The sequence below is a fragment of the Podarcis cretensis genome (genome assembly GCF_951804945.1).
Source record: "Podarcis cretensis genome assembly, chromosome: 6".
In the NCBI taxonomy this organism is placed as follows: domain Eukaryota; kingdom Metazoa; phylum Chordata; class Lepidosauria; order Squamata; family Lacertidae; genus Podarcis; species Podarcis cretensis.
Window position 1 is genome coordinate 46739715 of NC_137175.1, and position 20768 is coordinate 46760482.

The 20768-nt window shown below is 44.9% G+C and overlaps 1 protein-coding gene across 2 annotated transcripts in view; it reads left to right on the forward strand.

The window, feature by feature from the left end:
• The window catches only part of GRM4 (glutamate metabotropic receptor 4), a 300197-nt gene that overhangs the window by 55063 nt on the left and 224366 nt on the right, over nucleotides 1-20768 (forward strand). The window lies entirely within an intron of this gene.

Consider the following 20768-nt stretch of genomic DNA (forward strand, 5'->3'; position numbering starts at 1 on the left):
TGGAATTGCAAAGTGTATCATGAGAGAGGGTGTGTTCCTCTTAAGAGAAAATAATTGTGTTCATGGAATTACTACTCATGTGGCAGACTCGCTGTGTAAGGCAGCACACCTGGCATTGCTGATGTGTTTTAAATTCCAATGTAAACCAGTGGTTTCTATACTGTAATACCAGTATCTATGGGTCTAATGGGAGCAAGTGGCATTTGGCAAATTTCAAATCAGGAGTGGGAAACACTTTTCAGCCTGAGGGTCAAATGCCTTTCTGATCCACCTTCTGAGGGCAGCATGCCACTGGAGGCTGCCCTTTCACCAGAGGCAAAAGTGGGCACAGCAATGAATGTAAAACTTTGCATTTATGCAATATGCTTTCTTCACATGGGATGCAGGTGGCACTGTGGGTTAAACCACAGAGCCTAGGACTTGCTGATCAGAAGGTTGGCGGTTCGAATCCCCACAATGGGGTGAGCTCCTGTTGCTCGGTCCCAGCTCCTCCCAACCTAGCAGTTCGAAAGCACATCAAGTGAAGTAGATAAATATGTACTGCTCCGGCGGGAAGGTAAACAGCGTTTCTGTGCACTGCTCTGGTTTGCCAGAAGCAGCTAAGTCATGCTGGTCACACGACCCAGAAGCTATATGCCGGCTCCCTCGGCCAATAAAGCGAGATGAGCGCCGCAACCCCAGAGTCGGTCACGACTGGACCTAATGGTCAGGGGTCCCTTTACTTTACCTTCTACACATACTCTCAGAAAACCCTCCCTGCTTCCATCCAGGGAAGCAAGAGGATCTGTCAGAGTTCAAGGACACATTCCAGCCAGGCACTTGAGGAGGGTGTGAGGCAAGGCCGGGGGGGGGGGGGTATGTGGTATGGTCTGGGGAAAGTCCCAAGGGCCAGCTTGAGAGCCCTGGAGGGTCACATTCAGCCCTGAAGCCTGACGTTCCCTACCCTTGTTTTAGGTTAATAGTCATGAACCCCTGTTGCACAAATGTCTGTGTGGAGTTTGGCTGTGGATTGTGTAACGGATACGATGGGTTCAGTGCCCGACCTCTCAGCCTTTCATTTAAAAAGGTTTTAATACTACTTATTAATTTGGTCAGTGGTCAGTTGATTTCCTGCCACGTTCTTCTTCTGTGTTGGAGCTGTCATTCTGTCTAATTCCTTAAGGCAGCTGCTCTTGAGCTCTTTTCCAGTTTGGCACTGGAACTGTGTTTGTATGTATCAGTGGCACTGTTAGGTATGGGCCCCAGAGTAGAAGATCAGAGTAGTGCCACTCCAATGGATGATGGGGGTGAGGAGGCATCTGTGGCAGCATGGGGAAATGTGCTGTGAATCACTGTGCCAGCCAAGGCTGAAGCCACCCACCATCTGCCTCCCCCCAGCATGGTTCTGGACTCCATGTGGGAGGAGAGCAGAATGGCCAGGGTGGTGTGAGAGAGGGGGAGAGCAGCCAGGCACCTTATCCAGGAAGTGCTCACATTTGACAGCAATTCTGGTGTGTGTTGAAGGGACGTTGCCTCTCAGCCCCAGGGAGAGGTTGGTCCTAATAAGGTTGCCACCCACTGTTGCTCTTGACTCTTTCTGGTGGAGCGACAAAGCTACCTGCAACTTTAGTAACCCTTGGGATGTGGAATGCATTCTTTCTTTGAATTGAATTATTTTTCTCTTTTTACTCTGAATCGTAGCTTGCCAGAGGTCTCCTGTGACAAGGCTAGATCTTTCCACACCTACAGACTGCTGAACCGGTTTGCTTAGGCGTACAATTCCATGTACTGTAGATGTTTTTGTGGTTCAGCTGAACTAGGCAATACTTGCATGAAACATGCCCAGATGTTTCATTCTCAGTAGCAACACTTTATACACTTGGGCAAATGCTCAGGTGCATTCAGCAAGTCACCTAAATACTTTCCGGTGGCTGCAAATGCCAGAAGCAGCCACTTTCCATCCCCAAAGGGGATGAACTTTGGTAATGAGCAACATTACTGTGGCTACAGCGGCTCTAAGGACCATTCAGGAAAACTGGCAAAGACTTTTCTCTTCTGCCAGCTTCCAGTGCTGAGAACCTTGGATAGTTCCTATGCTGTGGATTAGAACTCCCTCGTTGAATGGTCGTTTCAAGGGTATCATTTTAATTAATATTGTTCTTTATGTATTCTGAAGATGTCAAAGAAATATTAAAATATTTGCATTTCTTTTTACTGCCTCTATTTGCATATGAAAACAAGACACAGGGTGCAAGCATCATTTGTTACTAACAGAGAAATTCCAAGCATATGCACTCAGAAGGAAGTCTGATTGATGTCAATGGGATTTACTGCCAGGTAAATGTGCAGAAGACTGCAGACTTCCTCTCTCTAGAAGTAAGAGTAGCAAACAAACAAATAATCATTTGATACCTTTTGACATATGTATTGTGTCCTGAGCTTTTGTAGGCATGAGTTTACTTTATTATTTGCATGAAATCTTTATGTGTGTAAGTCTACTAAAGCTGAGAGCCTTTGAAATGTCAGAACATACATTTCCCAGTCTTTCGCCATGCTATTAGTCACCTGTACAGAACACATCCAGGGTGTTTGCAGAATCTTTTTGGGAGGGCGGATACCTTTCCTGGTTTGAGAAGCAACTGGATTTTGCTGTGTTGCAATCTATTTTCTCTGACACTGAACCAACATAACGTAGTGGTTAGAGTGTTGGACTAGGACCAGGGAGACCAGGGTTCAGATCCCCACTTGGCCACGAAGCTCACTGGATGACCCTGGCCAGTATTTGCCTCTCAGACTAACCTATGTCACAGGGTTGTTGTTGGAGTTAAATGAGAAGATGAGAGCCATGTACACACACACACACACACACACACACACACACACACACGCTTAATTGAATGGAGTATGAAAAACTTGGGGTGATGAGAAAAATGTCCTTCTTACCTTCCCTAAATGGACCCCTGTAGAGCATGTAAGCCCCTTCCTAGCTGCAAATAATCAATGTCTCCTGCTGATCATGCTTTCAGAATTAGTTCTATTCCATGGATTCAGTAAAAGCTTACTCCCAAATTTTCCTTTAGCTGAAAAGTTAGGCAGTTTATGTGGTAAGTGGGAAGTGTTCATAGATCTGCGTTGATTCTTGCTGTGAGGTTCCAAAGTGCATGGATTTGTTAGACACTAAACTGAGAGGTCAAGAAGCACACACCTCGCCTTCAAACCTATCCTCTTGCGGCATTGCAGTGATGTGAGAAACTGTTTGAGGGAAGTTTGATGTTCCTTCTTTAATAGGCATTTTGTTGCATTGTTCACAGTGCTGCTTAATTATTATTTTTTGGCAGACATACCACCCTGTGCTCTAATTTACCTGCTAAACAAAGCAGGCTAGAGTCTGGTGTCTGGCTAGTGGGCTGTAGTCACATATGCACATAGGTGTATTCTCAAGGATGCCATGGGAGGTGATGTAAAATGCAGGAAGCAGAAGCATTTTTAGCACAGCAAGTCTCCATAGTATCTTAGACCGTGAGCCATTTTGCCAGGTGTCAGAGAAGTTCGAAGACAAATCCATCAAGATAAAATCCTTTGGATGGAAACTTACCCCATACATGTGCTGTGGATTAATGTCCTTGTAAATTGTGTCTCACAGTTCCATAGTGGTGGAAACAGCAGCTGTAATGCAGTGGTAAATTCTGAAGTGGAGGAACCCTCCATAGTCATGCCCCCAGGGAGACAGAGAATCCATAGCCATGCCAACTGTATGGATCCATATGTTATGAATACAAATATTAATTTGTGTCGGTGAAGCCATTAAAAAAAATCAAAATACATAACAGAGAATAAAATGCTTTACACAGTTAAAGTGATGATTAAAACCATGCATTTTATCAGATAAGAGTTTGCTTCCCTGAAGAATTTAATTTATAATCCCCACAAACCTTTCCCCTTAAAATTGCCACTCTAAAGGCAAACAGGCCACTTTTCAGAGGTGTAGGGGAACCTGCCTCTAATAAAAAGTTAATCAAATATCCAATTGATTTCCCAACTGGGATATTTAAATGTTTGAACTAGGCTGCTCTTATATTATTGTAGATTGGGCAAACCTGTAAATAGTGAGGTAAATCTTCAGTATCTGTCCTCCAAGCCTCCAAGCTTATAATCCTGGCTAATACTGTACCAGCAGATGATGCCATCACTCCTAGCATGGAAGAGGAATCAGAGTGGCATTTCCTGAGGTTCCTGCTGGCTGGAGGAGAGATATCTGCAAAAAAGTTCAATTGCCTCTCCATATGGTTTACTTCTTATGTTTATATATAAATCAGGTGTGAGGATCCTTTGGCCATCCAGATGTTTCTGGATGTCATGAACTGACATTAGGCCTGACGCTCAGCCAAGTCTGTGGAGATGAAAATCTTCCAAGTCTGTTTTTGATAATAAAGAGGTAATGCCAACTTTGGACTGTGTGAGGAGTGGCTGGCACACTCTGTGACACCAGCAAACAGACCCCACCCACTCTCAGACCCCACCCAGTCCAAAGCCGTCTCTTTCTTCCCTTGCTAAAGCTGTGCTTGCCCCATCCTTTAAAACAGGAACCAAGGGAATATGTCACTCGCTGGATCAATGCCTTAGCTTGCTTAGCCAGACATACCACCTGCTCTGCCTTTAGCTGTTGCATTGCCTATGTAGTGTACTGATATAAGCATTAAAGTTTTTGGCAGAAACCAGAATCTGAGTTCGTGGTCTTCATCCAGTGAGAGACAGGATATTAGAGGGAGTAAAGTGTGTGCTAATTGAATACTCCTTTTGCTTGCTGTATGCATACAGAGCTGCAAAGTTCTCGCATCCACATGCAAACTAGTATAAGATATGGAGCTGCCTTGCTATATCTTTTGTTGTCGCGCATTCTTTCTGGAAGTTCTATCAGCCATTTCAAATAGTTCTGCTCTGAATGGATACTTACAAGACTCAAAGTACAAAGGGCTGCAAAATAGGAAAAATCCAGATGACTCTTTCACAGTGGGCTGTTTAAAGCATTTGAAAGAGTTCTGGTGGGCAGTGGAGTTTTCATCGATTCAACTCTTACTATTGCATAAATTCTTTGAAGGTCACGGCCACTGTTGAATGAAACATCCCTTTTCATTGTGTTCTCTGAATTGTTTGGCAGATGGGGATACTTTGTACAGTCAGTGACCCTTTGTGGGAGAGGGAGCAAGTACATATAAAACCTTTCCAAATAACAAGGTAGATTATGCCATTGTTATGGATGCCAGTGTTAGACCTGCCTATGTCAGGCCCACCTTGCAAAAAGCACTCCAGAGGAGCGAGAGCAAGAGAACGCTTCCAAATAGTATGTGTTTTTGAAATGAGTTTTAGGGGTTCTGAGATGCAGCATGTCCGACATCTTCAAGCTATGTGGGGACTGTACTCTATTTATTATGATGACTTATTGAATTTGTTAGTTGCTTTATCTTGCCCAGGGCAACCGAAAGTGATTTACTCCCAAGTCTCTTGGGAGCTGGAAATATTGCCATCGGCTCTAGAACAAAGCTTATGGGGAATGGGTGAAGTTAGCTATAGCCAGGTGTGCCAACTCTAGGCAGCTGATGTGTCTCCAGCCCCCTTCATCTTTGTTGGAAAGGGGCCTGTTGTGCATCACACACATGCAAAGTCACACGCACTGCACATACGGCAGCCAGCCAGCTCCAGCAAAGTGCTCAACCTTCTCTGGATGATGTGATGCCACTTGTGTGTCACTCACATGACATCACATGTGCATGAAACGTACACCCCTCAATCTTGGGGACAACCTGGTGCCTCTGACTCTAGTTGATAATATTTTTAAATTTAAATAATAATGTTTAAATTAAAATTCAATACGTTCTGTGCATACCAGCACATAAGTACCCTTCTAAAAGGAGGAAAAGAAAATGCCCCTGCTTCCTGCCCCCACCGGAACATTTCTGACACAGGAGCAGTGGCAGCAGAAACACTGGGAGCCAGTGTGGTGTAGTGGTTAAGAGAGGTAGACATGTAATCTGGGGAACCGGGTTCGCATCTCCGCTCCTCCACATGCAGCTGCTGGGTGACCTTGGGCCAGTCACACTTCTTTGAAGTCTCTCAACCACACTCACCTCACAGAGTGTTTGTTGTGGGGGAGGAAGGGAAAGGAGAATGTTAGCTGCTTTGAGACTCCTTTGGGTAGTGATAAAGCAGGATCTCAAATCCAAACTCCTCCTCCTCCTCTTCTTCTTCTTCTTCTTCTTCTTCTTCTTCTTCTTCTTCTTCTTCTTCTTCTTCTTCTTCTTCTTCTTCTTCTTCCTTGCAGGGGAAAAGTGTGAGCATGTGAAATTCTCTGCATATCAGCAGAACAGAGCTAGCCATAGCGTGGGGACTATATACAGTGGTGCGGCTAAGTAATTTTAGACTCTGGACTTAATGGTCTTCTGGCTCCGCTTCTTTAGATGATAATGTGTATTACTTCACACTTCCTTCCAAATGTGCGAAGCCAGCCCTGCTGCATTTGGAGGCTCACCAATTCATTTTGCTGAGTGGGGCTCTGGATATTTGCCCCAAAGTCCTGACCTGATGGCACTATGACCAGATACTGTATTAGTAGTGTAGAATGGAGCTAGTGCTGGTAAAGTGTCAGCAAAACAAAGCACCTTGCTATTTGTTCCTGTGCCCTAAAATCAGGTGCATGTGTGTATGTGAGGAAGCTGCCAAATGGATGCAGTGCTGGTGCTGTTATTATTATTAATTGCCTTCCTGCTCCCAGGGTTATAGCCAATATAAAACAAGCAATATGGAAACAACCACACATATGAAAGCATTAATTAAAACAGAAAAAAGCAAATATAAAGGATGAAGTTTAGAATCCAGCAAAAGCCAGGCAGAAAAAAACAATGTTTACAGCGCACCTAAAGTTAGGTAAAGATGGAGCAGTCTGACCTCTCTCCAGAGAGGAGTTCACAGCTGGGGGGCTACAGCAGGAAAAGCCCTGTCTCAAGTAGGGAAAGGAAGATCTGTCATTTTCATTTTTCCAGTGTTGAGTTCAATTCTCCACATTTTGCAGCCATCTGTTTGTTTGCTTTTTTTAAAAAAACTGCATGAAATTCCAACAGCATTTTAATTTTTATCTGCAGTTTTGACTGCATTCCAATGTAGGTAAGTTCAGCTTGTTGGGGTACCTTATTGTTATTTGTGCTCCTGACAATATATCTGGAATGAGCACAGGATATGCGAGCAATCTATGGCAAGCAGCTGTGCATTTGATAGGAAAGAGCAAGTTGAGTGTGACATTAAGAGAGTCCTGCCGTTCAGTGGATTGTCTTACAGAGGCTGAGTTGTAACTTACTATGCTGATGTGGTGCTCAGCAAGAATAAACAGTATGTTGTATGTGCTGCGACTGAGAGATTAATGCTGCCCTCTCCCAACTTAGGCTGAACAGGAAAGATGGATAAGAAAGGTGGGTGATGGGGAGGGACAAATATCTGCCTAGCCTTATAACAAGATGATTGGGAAATGAAGGGTGAGTTGGGGTGTGTAAAAAAATGCTCCCCCTTTGAAGAAGGGTTGACATTCTGAGAGGCATGAGCACTTGCTTCATGTTGGCTACTATGATTAAATCCTAAATGGATAATTAACATGATTCAAACTGAGAGGGAGTGCCCAATTTCTGCCACATTGTTGCAAAGAGCATTTTAGGGAACTTGTCCCAGGTTGCACAGTGAATATGTGGCAGGAGTGGAACTGAGCCACATAAATAATCCAACAGCCAATGGGAACACTCTTTCATCAGTTGAATTAGTTGCTAATGGTGAATGACGACTCTTTCTTTCATAAAATATGGCCTGATGATAAATCTCAACCATCTTTCACTTCCGTTGTAATGTTAAGATATGTTCAGAAGCCTCTGCGTGGTTGTCTTGTACAGACTAATGCTCTCAACTTATCTGCTTTCCAACCCGTTAATAGATAGTATATGAAACCATATTAATATATATCATCCTGACACCAGATATTGCAGATGATTGGATAATGGGGCTGCGGATTATACACCCAAAGTGTGAAATCACATCTTCTCTCAGTTCCTAATAGCTGAATGATTGCCATAGCTTGACACGTTTATCATTCAGAACAGAGGCAGCTACCTGCTAAGTAGTCATGGTACAGACTCTATTGCCAAACAAATAGGAATAAAGTGTGATTGGTTGATGCAACGTGAGATGTCAGGCCCATAAGAAGTGCTTATGTGGCCTTCACCTTATCACCTCATCATTTCTCAGTATATTATATATTATTTCCTGCACCATATTCCAGTACTTATTCTAGACGATAGTGTAGGAACTACAGCAACACTGGGAGATGGGCATGTGTGTGGAGCAAGTAATATGGCTTTCTTTGAAGACCAGGGGTGGGGGAGATCCATACCTCCCCCTCTGTGGACCAAGTTTGATGGGTGGCCTCACTGTCAGCTGCTTGACATCACAATCACATCAGCTGATCCATTTTCCTTTGCCCAAACAGTTTGAAATCAAACTGTGTGGATAAAGGAGCAGTGCTTTGCAAGCACTGACAACCAGCTGATCATCAGCACTTGGCAAGCATTTTCCTTTGCCTCTGTAGGACTTTGCAGACCCCGTTGATCAGCGGCACATGTAAGCCCTGCCTTTTTCACCAAGTTGAGTCTTTACCTGAGCCACACACATATGATGTCAGGTATAGAGCAGGTGGCGTGCTCAATACAACCTTGTGAGCCTAATGGAAAGGCCTGGAGGGCATCATTAGGCCTGTCTGCTGGAGGTTCCCCACAGCTGCTGAAGGCTAAGCTAGTGATTCTGACGCTGCTTCCTTAAGGTTGGTCAGTATTAGAGCTCATGGGAAATGGCAGCAAGGCAGGTCAGTTGACACAGCACCATGGAGAGCACCAAGAGAGCAACTTGACCCAAGAATGGTTGGAGGTGAACTAAAACCTTTGGGACCTCTACTTCTACCCTTCCCTTTTTCTGAGCACTAGAGCTCTTGAAGGGTCAACCTTGAAAATGGACACTTCTTCTGCACTCATAAGAGGCTGCTGGATTAGGTCAATGGGCCATCTAGTTCAGCATCCTGTTTCCCATCCAGATGCTTGTAGGGGAACCCTAAAGCAGAACCCAAGCAGAAACTGATATTCAGAAGCAATACTGCTTCTCACCTCTGGTTTTGACTTCATGGCCTCCCACCTGGTGCACTCCCAGTGCTGTTGGACAAATGAGGCAGCTTGGGAGGAAATTGGTTCCTTAGGCCCCAAGGAGGCACCCATGAGGTTCCTAGTGCCACCCAATGGGGGCTTGGGGAGACAGCCTGAAAGTGGCCTCTGGCATGGGAGGGAACACAAAGTCTCCATACTCTCTGGGGTAACTGTGCCCCTGAAGGACCAGGAACACAGCCTGGGAGTCATTTTGGACTCACAGCTGTCCATGGAGGCGCAGGTCAATTCTGTGTCCAGGGCAGCTGTTTACCAGATTCATCTGGTACGCAGGCTGAAACCCTACCTGCCCGCGGATTGTCTTGCCAGAGTGGTGCATGCTCTAGTTATCTCTCGCTTGGACTACTGCAATGCACTCTATGTGGGGCTACCTTTGAAGGTGACCTGGAAACTACAACTAATCCAGAATGTGGCAGCTAGACTGGTAACTGGGAGCGGCCGCCGAGACCACGTAACACCGATCTTGAAAGACCTACATTGGCTCCCAGTTCGTTTATGAGCACAATTCAAAGTGTTGGTGTTGACCTTTAAAGCCCTAAACGGCCTTGGCCCAGTATACCTGAAGGAGCATCTCCACCCCAATCGTTCAGCACTGAGGTCCAGTGCTGAGGGCCTTCTGGTGGTTCCCTCACTGCGAGAAGCCAAGTTATATGGAACCAGGCAGAGGCCTTCTTGGTAGTGGCACCTGCCCTGTGGAATGCCCTCCCACCAGATGTCAAAGAGAAAAACAACTAGCAGACTGTTAGAAGACATCTGAAGGCAGCCCTGTTTAGGGAAGTTTTTAATGTTTAACAGACTATTATGTTTTAATGTTTTGTTGGAAGCCGCCCAGAGTGGCTGGGGAAACCCAGCCAGATGGGCGGGGTATAAATAATAAATTATTATTATTATTGTTACTTGGGGGTCTAGCTATGCCAGCCTGTGTCTCCACTGGGGTTCCTCCCCCATCTTTCTGAGGTTTTGATATCCACCCTATCTTTGCTCCGTTCCTTCTGCCCCAGGCTAAACCCCCTCATTTTTTATAAGTGGAGCCTCCTGGTAGTGTCCAAATATGGCTTCCTCCAGAGCCTTGTTTGGTGTTGCGGATCGGGACTTCCTTGAAGGGCCAGATGTTGGCAAGGACCTAGCAAGCCCCAGTAGCCCACTTTATATAGGCACAAGCATCCCAACATGACTAAATAGCCAAGCGCAGGAGAATAGCTGGGAGCACAAACTTTTGTAAGATTTTAATAATTCTGATCAGTCGGGAATTTGTAGGACATAATATGATATAACAAAAATGATAGATTCTTTAAAAAGTACATTAGAAGGAAGAAAGCTGCAGGAGAGCTGTTGTAGCTGTGACCATCAGGGAGTAAAATGTGCACTCAATGAAGATAGGAACACTGCAGAGAAAGTAAATGAATTCTTTGCTTTCAGCTTTTGCTGCAAAAGGCACTGGGGAGAAACACACCTGAGCTATTCTTTTGAAGTGATAAATCTAAGGAATTGCCACAAATTGATGTGTCAGGTTTTAGAGCAAATTGATAAAATGAACAGTAATAAGTCACCAGGAGCACCGGATATTCATCCTGGAGTTTTGAAGAACTCAGATATGAAATTGCAAAACAACATCGTTTGCTGTGCTGTAACCAATCGCTAAATCAGTCTCTGAACCGGAGGACTGAAAGGGAGCTAATGGGACACCAGTCATGTAAAAGTGATTCAGTGTGGTTCAGTGGATAGACTAGTGAGCTGACACTTGGGTTCAAAGCCCACCTTTTAAAGCTGCAGAAAATGGCCGTTCCCTTGTAGGTAGGCAGAATTAAAGCTTTAATGCAGCCAGGATGAAAATAGCTTGGTGCGAAAGGGTTATAGTACTGCGACAATGGATAGAGTTTGGTATGAAGAATAAGATTATTCTGACAGTGAAAAGGTTTAAATAATCTGAATATGCAAATGTTGTGGGGAAGACTATGCAAATGCCCATAAATGCGATTGTGGCTCTGAAGCCAATTCATTGATAACATGGTAGATTCTGCCATCGTTTTTTGGATGAGGGTGCAGAAATGACCGAAGAGCAGTATTTGACCCAAATACCAGCATTTGAGCATTTTGCTGTCAGGTTTAATCTACTCCAGTTTGTGCCCCCACTCCTACAGAAATAAGAAGACTTTATAATTACCATATTTTCTTGCTGAGCACCTATTATACATAGGAACTTCCCTAGGCTAGAAAGTTTGTTTGAACAAAAAACCCCTTAGCAGCAACACAGATACAGGGAAAAGCATAGATAAATGTAAATATCATGCAAATCCTGAAGCAGCTGCAATGTAATATCCACAAAGCACAAGCATGTTCTCTGCCCAAGGTGCACAATTTCAGCATTAGCAAATGGTATCTCTTTCTTTCTAAGACATCATTTCTCTCCCCCTCCTCAATCCCTTTACCCAGCAAGCAGCAGCCAAACGCTAGGTCTCCTGGGAGAGCTGGAGGCTGTTAGTTGAGACAGAAAAACAGATCACTGATGGAGTTTGATTTTCCGAGGTCCCTTTTAAAAATGCGTTAATGTTCCAGGCAATGAGTGAGAGGGCTATTCAATAATTAAAATAATATAAATTAGAGGGAACGAGAGGAACTTAAAAGCCATTTGCTGAGACAAAAAAGATTGAGTATGCTTGCTTCGCTGGGAGATGGGGTGGGGGTGGAAGGGAGAAGATATGAAAGCAGGAGAGGAGGAGGAGGAGATGCGTTAACGTATTTGCTTTTAAATGGCTTTTGGGGGAATTTAATTTTAAACCTCAGTTAGCTGATTTTTTTTTTTAATGGAAAGCACCTTTTGCTGTTAGCATGAAAGGTCTTACATGAACTTTAGGCTGGGGAATTTTGTGGAACGGGGATGTTGCCACACATAATGGACAAATCTGTCAGCTTTGGTTTCTCTCTGTTTCTCATTTTTTCAAATCTTAAGTTTGGTTCAGCCCATTTCCACATCAGCTTGTGACTTTTTTAAAGTCCTCGTGAAAATTCACTAGCGTTTTAGCATGCATTTCTCCCAGTAGCCACATTTGCATGCAGTTTTGACTAACATACACATTTTATGTGGTTCCATTTCCCCTAATGTAATGTGTTTATGCATTTTCACTAATATTCTTTTGCCTAGCAGTTCGAAAGCACCTCCGGGTGCAAGTAGATAAATAGGGACCGCTTACCAGCGGGAAGGTAAACGGCGTTCCGTGTGCTGCGCTGGCTCGCCAGATGCAGCTTGTCACGCTGGCCATGTGACCCGGAAGTGTCTGCGGACAGCACTGGCTCCCGGCCTATAGAGTGAGATGAGCGCACAACCCTAGAGTCTGGCAAGACTGGCCCGAACGGGCAGGGGTACCTTTACCTTTTTACACATTCTTTGGTTGGAGAACTCTATTGCAAAATTGGGAAGTACAAATTTTGATGGGTTCACATACTGTTCGGGAAGCACAATTAAGGTAGGTTGTTATTGGGAACTAAACTGAATTTCTCCCTATTCCTATATACAACCATATGGACCTCTTCAGTTGCTGATGGCAATGGCTACCACTGCTTGCCAGATCCAAAGACTTGGGCAGGTGGAATTTTTTAATGCAACCAGATACGTGGAATATCCTTACTGTCACCTAAATCTTTAAGGGTGGCAAGATACTGCTGTGTATGTATCTAATGGTGGATGAAGAACATGGGACTGTGGCCAAATAATGACAACTTTGTGTCAAGCACCCCCATCATCACTCAGATGACTCTGTGATCTGGATGACAAAAACCTGCTTCTTCATTTGGCAGGTGTAATGCTTGAAGTCCTTGGGCACAATGGCAGCCATCAGTGGCTCTTGTTGCATGATATTTGTGTTATGGTATAGGTGTGTGTGCATGTCATCTGTTATGGTTCTCACAACAATTGACTCTATCCTGGGTAGGTAGGAGGTAAGTACCAACATTCCCATCATGGATCTGGACTACAAGACTTATTACATGGACAGGTGGAGTCCCCCCAACCCCAGGCAACCCCCAAGCGGAATAATGACTCAAGACAATGTGCTATGGGATTAAAATCGACCACTTTATTAGGTTTCAGATTTAGGGAGACCTTGGCTCAGGCATTGGGCATTTATCCTTCCCAGTCCCCAGCCGGGGATCTGGGAGACATCAGGGTTATCCAGAATGTGTGGGGATTGGGCTGGCTCTGGAGAACATATGTTCAAGCAGAGAGCCTGTCCCCCGTTTTGCTGCCGTTGCAGGGGAGAGCAATGACAACCTCTCAGTGTATGGCTAATGCCTCCCCTCAAGACCCCTTTAACGGGGAACCCTGGGATCATCGCTGCAAGGGGGGATGGGTCAGCGCTTCATGCCCCCCCATTTAGGAAGATTGTTGTTGTTGTTTAGTCGTTTAGTCGTGTCCGACTCTTTGTGACCCCATGGAACAGAGCATGCCAGGCACTTCTGTCTTCCACTGTCTCCCGCAGTTTGGTCAGACTCATGTTTGTAGCTTCGAGAACACTGTCCAATCATCTTGTCCTCTGTCATCCCCTTCTCCTTGTGCCCTCAATCTTTCCCAACATCAGGGTCTTTTCCATGCAGTCTTCTCTTCTCATGAGGTGGCCAAAGTATTGGAGCCTCAGCTTCACGATCTGTCCTTCCAGTGAGCACTCAGGGCTAATTTCCTTAAGAATGGATGCGTTTGATCTTCTTGCAGTCCATGGGACTCTCAAGAGTCTCCTCCAATACCATAATTCAAAAGCATCAATTCTTGGGTGATCTGCCTTCTTTATGGTCCAGCTCTCACTTCCATACACCACTACTGGGAAAACCATGGCTTTAACTATACGGACCTTTGTTGGCAAGGTGATGTCTCTGCTTTTGAAGATGCTGTCTAGGTTTGCCATCGCCTTTCTCCCAAGAAGCAGGCGTCTTTTAATTTCGTGACTGCTGTCACCATCTGCAGTGATCATGGAGCCCAAGAAAGTAAAATCTCTCACTGCCTCCATTTCTTCCCCTTCTATTTGCCAGGAGGTGATGGGCCCAGTGGCCATGATCTTCATTTTTTTGATGTTGAGCTTCAGACCATATTTTGCACTCTCCTCTTTCACCCTCATTAAAAGGTTCTTTAATTCCTCCTCACTTTCTGCCATCAAGGTTGTGTCATCTGCATATCTGAGGTTGTTGATATTTCTTCCGGCAATCTTAATTCCGGCTTGGGAATCATCCAGCCCAGCCTTTCACATGATTAATTCTGCAGGGAGACAATATACAGCCTTGTCGTACTCCTTTCCCAATTTTGAACCAATCAGTTGTTCCATATCCAGTACTAACTGTAGCTTCTTGTCCCACATAGAGATTTCTCAGGAGACAGATGAGGTGATCAGGCACTCCCATTTCTTTAAGAACTTGCCATAGTTTGCTGTGGTCAACACAGTCAAAGGCTTTTGCATAGTCAATGAAGCAAAAGTAGATGTCTTTCTGGAACTCTCTAGCTTTCTCCATAATCCAGCACATGTTTGCAATTTGGTCTCTGGTTCCTCTGCCTCTTCTAAATCCAGCTTGCACTTCTGGGAGTTCTCGGTCCACATACTGCTTGAGCCTTCCTTGTAGAATTTTAAGCATAACCTTGCTAGTGTGTGAAATGAGTGCAATTGTGCGGTAGTTGGAGCATTCTTTGGCACTGCCCTTCTTTGGGATTGGGATGTAGACTGATCTTCTCCAATCCTCTGGCCACTGCTGAGTTTTCCAAACTTGCTGGCATATTGAGTGTAGCACCTTAACAGCGTCATCTTTTAAAATTTTAAGTAGTTCAGCTACTATTTAGGAAGATAGACTAAAGGATTCTGCCCAAGGCCTGAAACTGCCAAAGTTGTGACGTTGTGCTACGGGAAAGGCAAAACCAGCCAATGCAGGAAAATTCCTTTCCAGCCCTTCAACAGCAACCATGATGTAGCAGCGCCCACGTACCTGTGGAGAAGAGGTTAACCTACAAAGAAGGCTTAACTGAAGGAGGGCAGAGTGGGAGAAGCTCTGGAGCCAACTGACGCTTCGCAGGTAAGCTTCACCTTCTGTTGTGTGGGTGGGGCGGTCCCCCCTCACCTGGCCGATCCCCTGGCAACGCCTCCCCAGGCAGGATTGGGCGATTGGCTGAGGTAGGAAGAGACCTCCAGGTATCCAGCCTGGGGAGGGCGAAGCCAGCTGCACTACCGGGAGCTGCACTGGGATCCGGGGGGCTGCGCGCGACCAAGCAAAAGGCGCCCCCCATTTGATGTGCGGTCATTCTGGAATGTTGACATCTTTGAGTGATTTGCCAGTTTCCTTGTGGTAAACTGGTCCCCTTTGAATCAAGCAAAATAGGAAGCATATGCTCCAAGGTATGCCTCCCACAAGCAAACAGAGACCAAGGTTGCTTCCATTGGCTTTCTATCCTCTCAGCTGTCAGTGTAAACACCTTGTCTTTCAAACTCCTTCATAGTTTTGCTCTAACATGCCTTGTAGTCCAAAGTTGTCATGAGAGAAACCTTGAGAGGATACACTACTGGGGAGCCATCAAGTGCAAAGGTTAGGAAGCCACACTTCAGCTATTGGGGTTCATTCAATCATGACTATACCCTAGACCAGGAATGGGGAACTGACTTGGACCAAGGGGAAATGGTCCCCCTCGTACCAATGGGACAGGGTGTTTGAAGGGCAATGCTTCATTCAAATTGTTTCATTGCTTTTCTGGAGTTTCCAGTTACAGCTCCGGACTGCTCCAGGATTCAAAACTTTGCCAAGCCAGGTTGTTTGTGGCCTTGAAGGTACATATTTCCTCTGGCTGAGATGCTTTCCAAATAGATTGCTGGCAGCAAAGAAGTGAAAGAAGGGAATCCCCTGGGAGATAGCTAATGTTTGCTTACTTCGTCCATATCCTTTCAGCCCATGATGATAAAAGGGCCATTTATGCAGATGGAGAAATTGGTCTAAGAAGCAATTGACTTGAAAATAAAACAGAAAGGAGAACCTTGGAGAAAACTGTGCTTCTAAATTGAGCTGTAAAAACCAATAAACAAAAGCCCTGTTGTTGTTCAGCTAAAAGGGTGATCCTAAAGAGGCAACTTCCTTCTTTGTTCCAGGGAGAATCTTTTGTGGTGATTTAATTAAAAACAAGCATTTGGAGTTTATTTGTGTTTTGTTTTGTTTTTTGGTTTTTTTCGCAATGGGAAAATATAATTACAAACTGAGTGCTGTTTTGAGGAACCATAGCTTCACCATGACATTTTGTTAGCTGCATTTTCCCCAGAGAAGGTTACGTGAAGGAGCGAAGGGTGGTGAGCTTTGAGAAAGGAAAAAGCGATTCACAGGTGACAAAAATAATTGTCTCATTAAATGTTTGTGGCCCACAGAGGAAAAATGTATGTTTGCAGGTGTGATTTAAATCCCAACCATGCCTACAAAGGGACTTCAAAGGGGCTTGTTTAACTATTGATCAAATCAATGATTACATTGAACCCCTTTGAAGGTGTGTTCTCAGTGTCAATCAGATGATTGGCACTGACAGCAAACTTTCAAAGAGGTGTCCTCTTAGTGCCAATCAGTTGATTGACTCTGAGAGTGAGCCACTTTGAAGTTGTTAACAGATGTCATAATATCTGACCACCTATCAAAGTTGGCCTGTGGGTGGGTGGAGGAATGTAAGGACCTGGCTTGCAGACCAGATCTAGTTCCTCTAGCACTCATGTATACATTGAATATGTATACATACTTATTTCATTTTAAAAATAGCAGCTGTGGGGATCCCTGTTTGGGAACATGGTTCATAGTGTATATATAGAAAGGGGTCTTACCTTCTCTGCCTGTACTGAGGTCCTGGTGGACCCAACTTTCCAAGCTGCTACCTGCCCTAGGAGGGAAGTTGCCATTGGTGCTGGATGATCACTAACCTGAGTTTCTCCATTACACTCTTCCTTTTCCTTTCCCCATTTAAAAAGGCCTCACATTTTGAATTGGCTAGTTGCACGAGTTGCCTGGCGTGCTCCGGTCCATGGGGTCACAAAGAGTCGGACATGACTAAACGACTAAACAACAACAACAACAGTTGCATGAGGAGGAATGTCTGCAGTAAATCTGTGCCCACCTGGAAGGCCTGTAGTCCCAGTGGAAGGAAAGGTGTTTTGAGATACGGGTCAGGACTCAAAGAGTCATGATAAAACGTATTCTCTGAGCCCAAAGGAGCTTTAGATGTCTCCTCTTGAGCAGTAACCTTTCTGCTGCTTTTGAAAGTTCAGAGAGTTTTGTAATAAGGCATGCTGAAAACTTTCACTAGGCACTCATGTATGAACAGTTTTTTGGGTGGCAGCTTAGCAGCTAGTCCATTCGGGTGAATGAGGCACTGCACCACCAGCTGCCCTCAACCAGCCCTCACTTGCCTGCCTTCTTACTTACAACCCTGCCAGCTTCCTCCTCAGTATTACTGCTGCCCAAGTAGATCTCAGGGTGGCGCTGTAGGTTAAACCACAGAGCCTAGGATATGCCGATCAGAAGGTCGGCGGTTCGAATCCCCGCGATGGGGTGAGCTCCCATTGTTCGGTCCCTGCTCCTGCCAACCTAGCAGTTCAAAAGCATGTCAAAGTGCAAGTAGATAAATAGGGACTGCTCCAGCGGGAAGGTAAATGGCGTTTCCGTGTGCTGCTCTGGTTCGCCAGAAGTGGCTTAGTCATGCTGGCCACATGACCCGGAAGCTGTCTGCAGACAAACGCCGGCTCCCTCCGCTTATAGAACGAGATGAGCGCGCAACCCCAGAGTCGGTTACGACTGGACCTAATGGTCAGGGGTCCCTTTACCTTTAAGTAGATCTCAGCAGTGGGTAGGATGGGGACAAGAGTAGAATTAGTTGGCTCTACCTCTCAATGGCTCTGGCTTCTTTTACGTGGCCTCCTTGACTTCTCACTTACTACTTCCAATGGGCAGCAGCCACCACAGCAGCTTCAGGTGCCTTGCCTTCTGGGATTGATCTTGGGTGGAGCTGATGGGAAAGCAAAACACTCTTTGTCCTTCCTTTTCTAACTTGGGTTAGACCATAACCAGAGTTTTTGGCAAATGTATGTGCCTGAAAGAGAACTTAATGGAAAAACTGTAAATCACTTAAAAGGTTCTGTTTACAGTCAAGAAATATATAAATGTTGATAAATAATAAATAACTGAATAAGATGCCAGGAGTCCTCAACTCTCAAATTAAGTTTTCCATCCCAACTGTTCATTCTTTGAGAGAGAGGAATCCCTTCCCTGCATCTAGGTGATCCAGATGTTTTGGATGGAGGAAAGAGCAAGTGACATTCTCTGATGTGCAAAATATAGCGAGTAGGAACAGGTGTTCAGAGAATAGCCTCTTTTGTCATTAAAATTAATTTTGATGTGCTGGCAGTCACAAACCCACTGTGCTTTAGTGCTGAATCCGTGATGGGATGGCAATTTGTGAGTCTTTTCAAGATACCGAGTCTGCAGTCCATATGAGGAATGGGGAGCTGCAGGGGCTGCAAAATTCACTGTGCTCTCTCTGCTTTTTGACAAAGTTGGGAGGGAATTGGTACTTTTATTGCTTTGTGCTGGTAAGAGATCTGAGCCTCTCTCAGAGACAGGATATGGAGCAATGTACCATTGGCCCTGTCTGATGAAGCTGTGGGGGTTTTTCTTTTTCTTGGTTGTGCTACTTTCATTGGTGGCTCCCCACAGCCAGTGAAATCCAAGAAATTAACTGGAATGTGCTGTTCTAATCAGACAGAGCTCTTGATGTACATGGATGCTAGCTTGGTGACTTCATTGATCCTTGGTGCTTGGCTCCGGCATCAGGTTTCTTTCAGCAAGGCAATCCCTGAGTGAATCATTACTGAAGCTCTGTAGTCTGGGAAAGCAGATGAATGTTTTGAGAGACAGACAAAACTGGGGCAAGAGTCTGGCACTCAGACGACACATGAACGCTGCAGACTAATTTGCTGAAACATGGGTTTGCAAGAGGCGAGGTCTGATTTTTAGAACAAAAGGGGACATGAGAGTGAAGGGAGCTGAAGTCTCCCTTTGCCCGCTGCTCACCATAACATCTTCAGTAGGGTACTGGTAAGTGTAGGAGCTCATTATAAAGGCCCCAAAGACAGTACATGGTCATATCCCCAAGGAGAGGTCAGACATATAGGCAGTGGTATGTTTTTTATTATTACATTTTCATGCATGTGTACACACACACACACACACACACAGAGAGAGAGAGAGAGAGAGAGAGAGAGAGAGAGAGAACAAACCATGGAGCACCATATCCAGTTTCTTAAGACTGACGTGACCGCAACGCTATGCATACTTTCGCAGAAGCAAACTCCATTGAACACAGTGGCATTTATTTCCAACTGCAAAAATATGCTGAGCTTCAAGAAAAGATCTTCAGCTAGCTGAAATGGAATCTTTAGCTTTTAATTAGAAATGCAAGCAGTCATGCAGATAAAGTGCTACCATTGGACCTGCTAGCATGAAGAGGGAACCCCGTCAAATAAAAGGAAAGAAATAGGCAGCCTCTCCTTCATTACTGCCCTCATTCTATAAATTCTTTTAGGCAACCCTGCCACAATCAAACATGAAGGCCTCATTGTTATCTCATTCACCTTCCAGAGCAAGGATGGACCTGCACATGGCCTCGTTGCTATTGCTCTGAAAAAGTGCTGTGCACCCCCTCTGTGTTTCTCCACTGCTATACCACTGAACTTCTTCCTGCCAACCCCTCCCCAAGTACCTTTTCCCCTTGCACAGTTCTCTTCTTTTATTGGACTTTGGCTGAGAAGAAAAGCATCCAAGGAGACTTTCTAGGAGGAGGTTAGTTGTGGGTATGAGATATGAGATTTTACTATCCTTCACTTTTTGTGCCCCCTTTGCTCTAAAATTGGGCTCTCCATACCTTACCTTATGCCCTTCATTGGGGCAGACTTGCAGTGTACACACCAGTGGATGTTACTATTATTGTTATTTACCTGTAGATCTCTGCCATATAAAAAGCACAAAATAATAAGAAAAATAAGAGCAAAAACAAACATGCATTTAAAGAGGGTATTGGATGTCAATCAGGCAAAGACATGGGATAAAAGGAATGTTTTCACCTGGTGCCTAAAGGTATATAATGAAGGCGCCAGCCGAACCTTCCTGGGGAGAGCATTCCATAAATGGGGAGCCACTGCAGAAAAGGCCTGTTCTCGTGTTGCCACCCTCCAGACCTTCCGTGGAAGAGGCACATGAAGAAGGGCCTCAGAGGATGAACTCAGGTGAGGTGTTGACAGGCAGGGATGTATTTACTCTATGCAGAAGTGTTCATGCATTGGCTAGAGGCAATTTAGGAATGGATTAAGGACTCTACTTGGTGTGAAGTTGGCTTGAGAAACAAAACATCAAATCATAGTATTTTATAGCAAACTACACAATACACCTGCATATAAACATGGATGAAATACCCAGCACTGGAAGTGCAGCAAGTGCACAGTAAACAGGAGCATGAACACAGCCATAACCTGCCTGAAAGCTGTGTTTGCTGCTGCTCCAGTG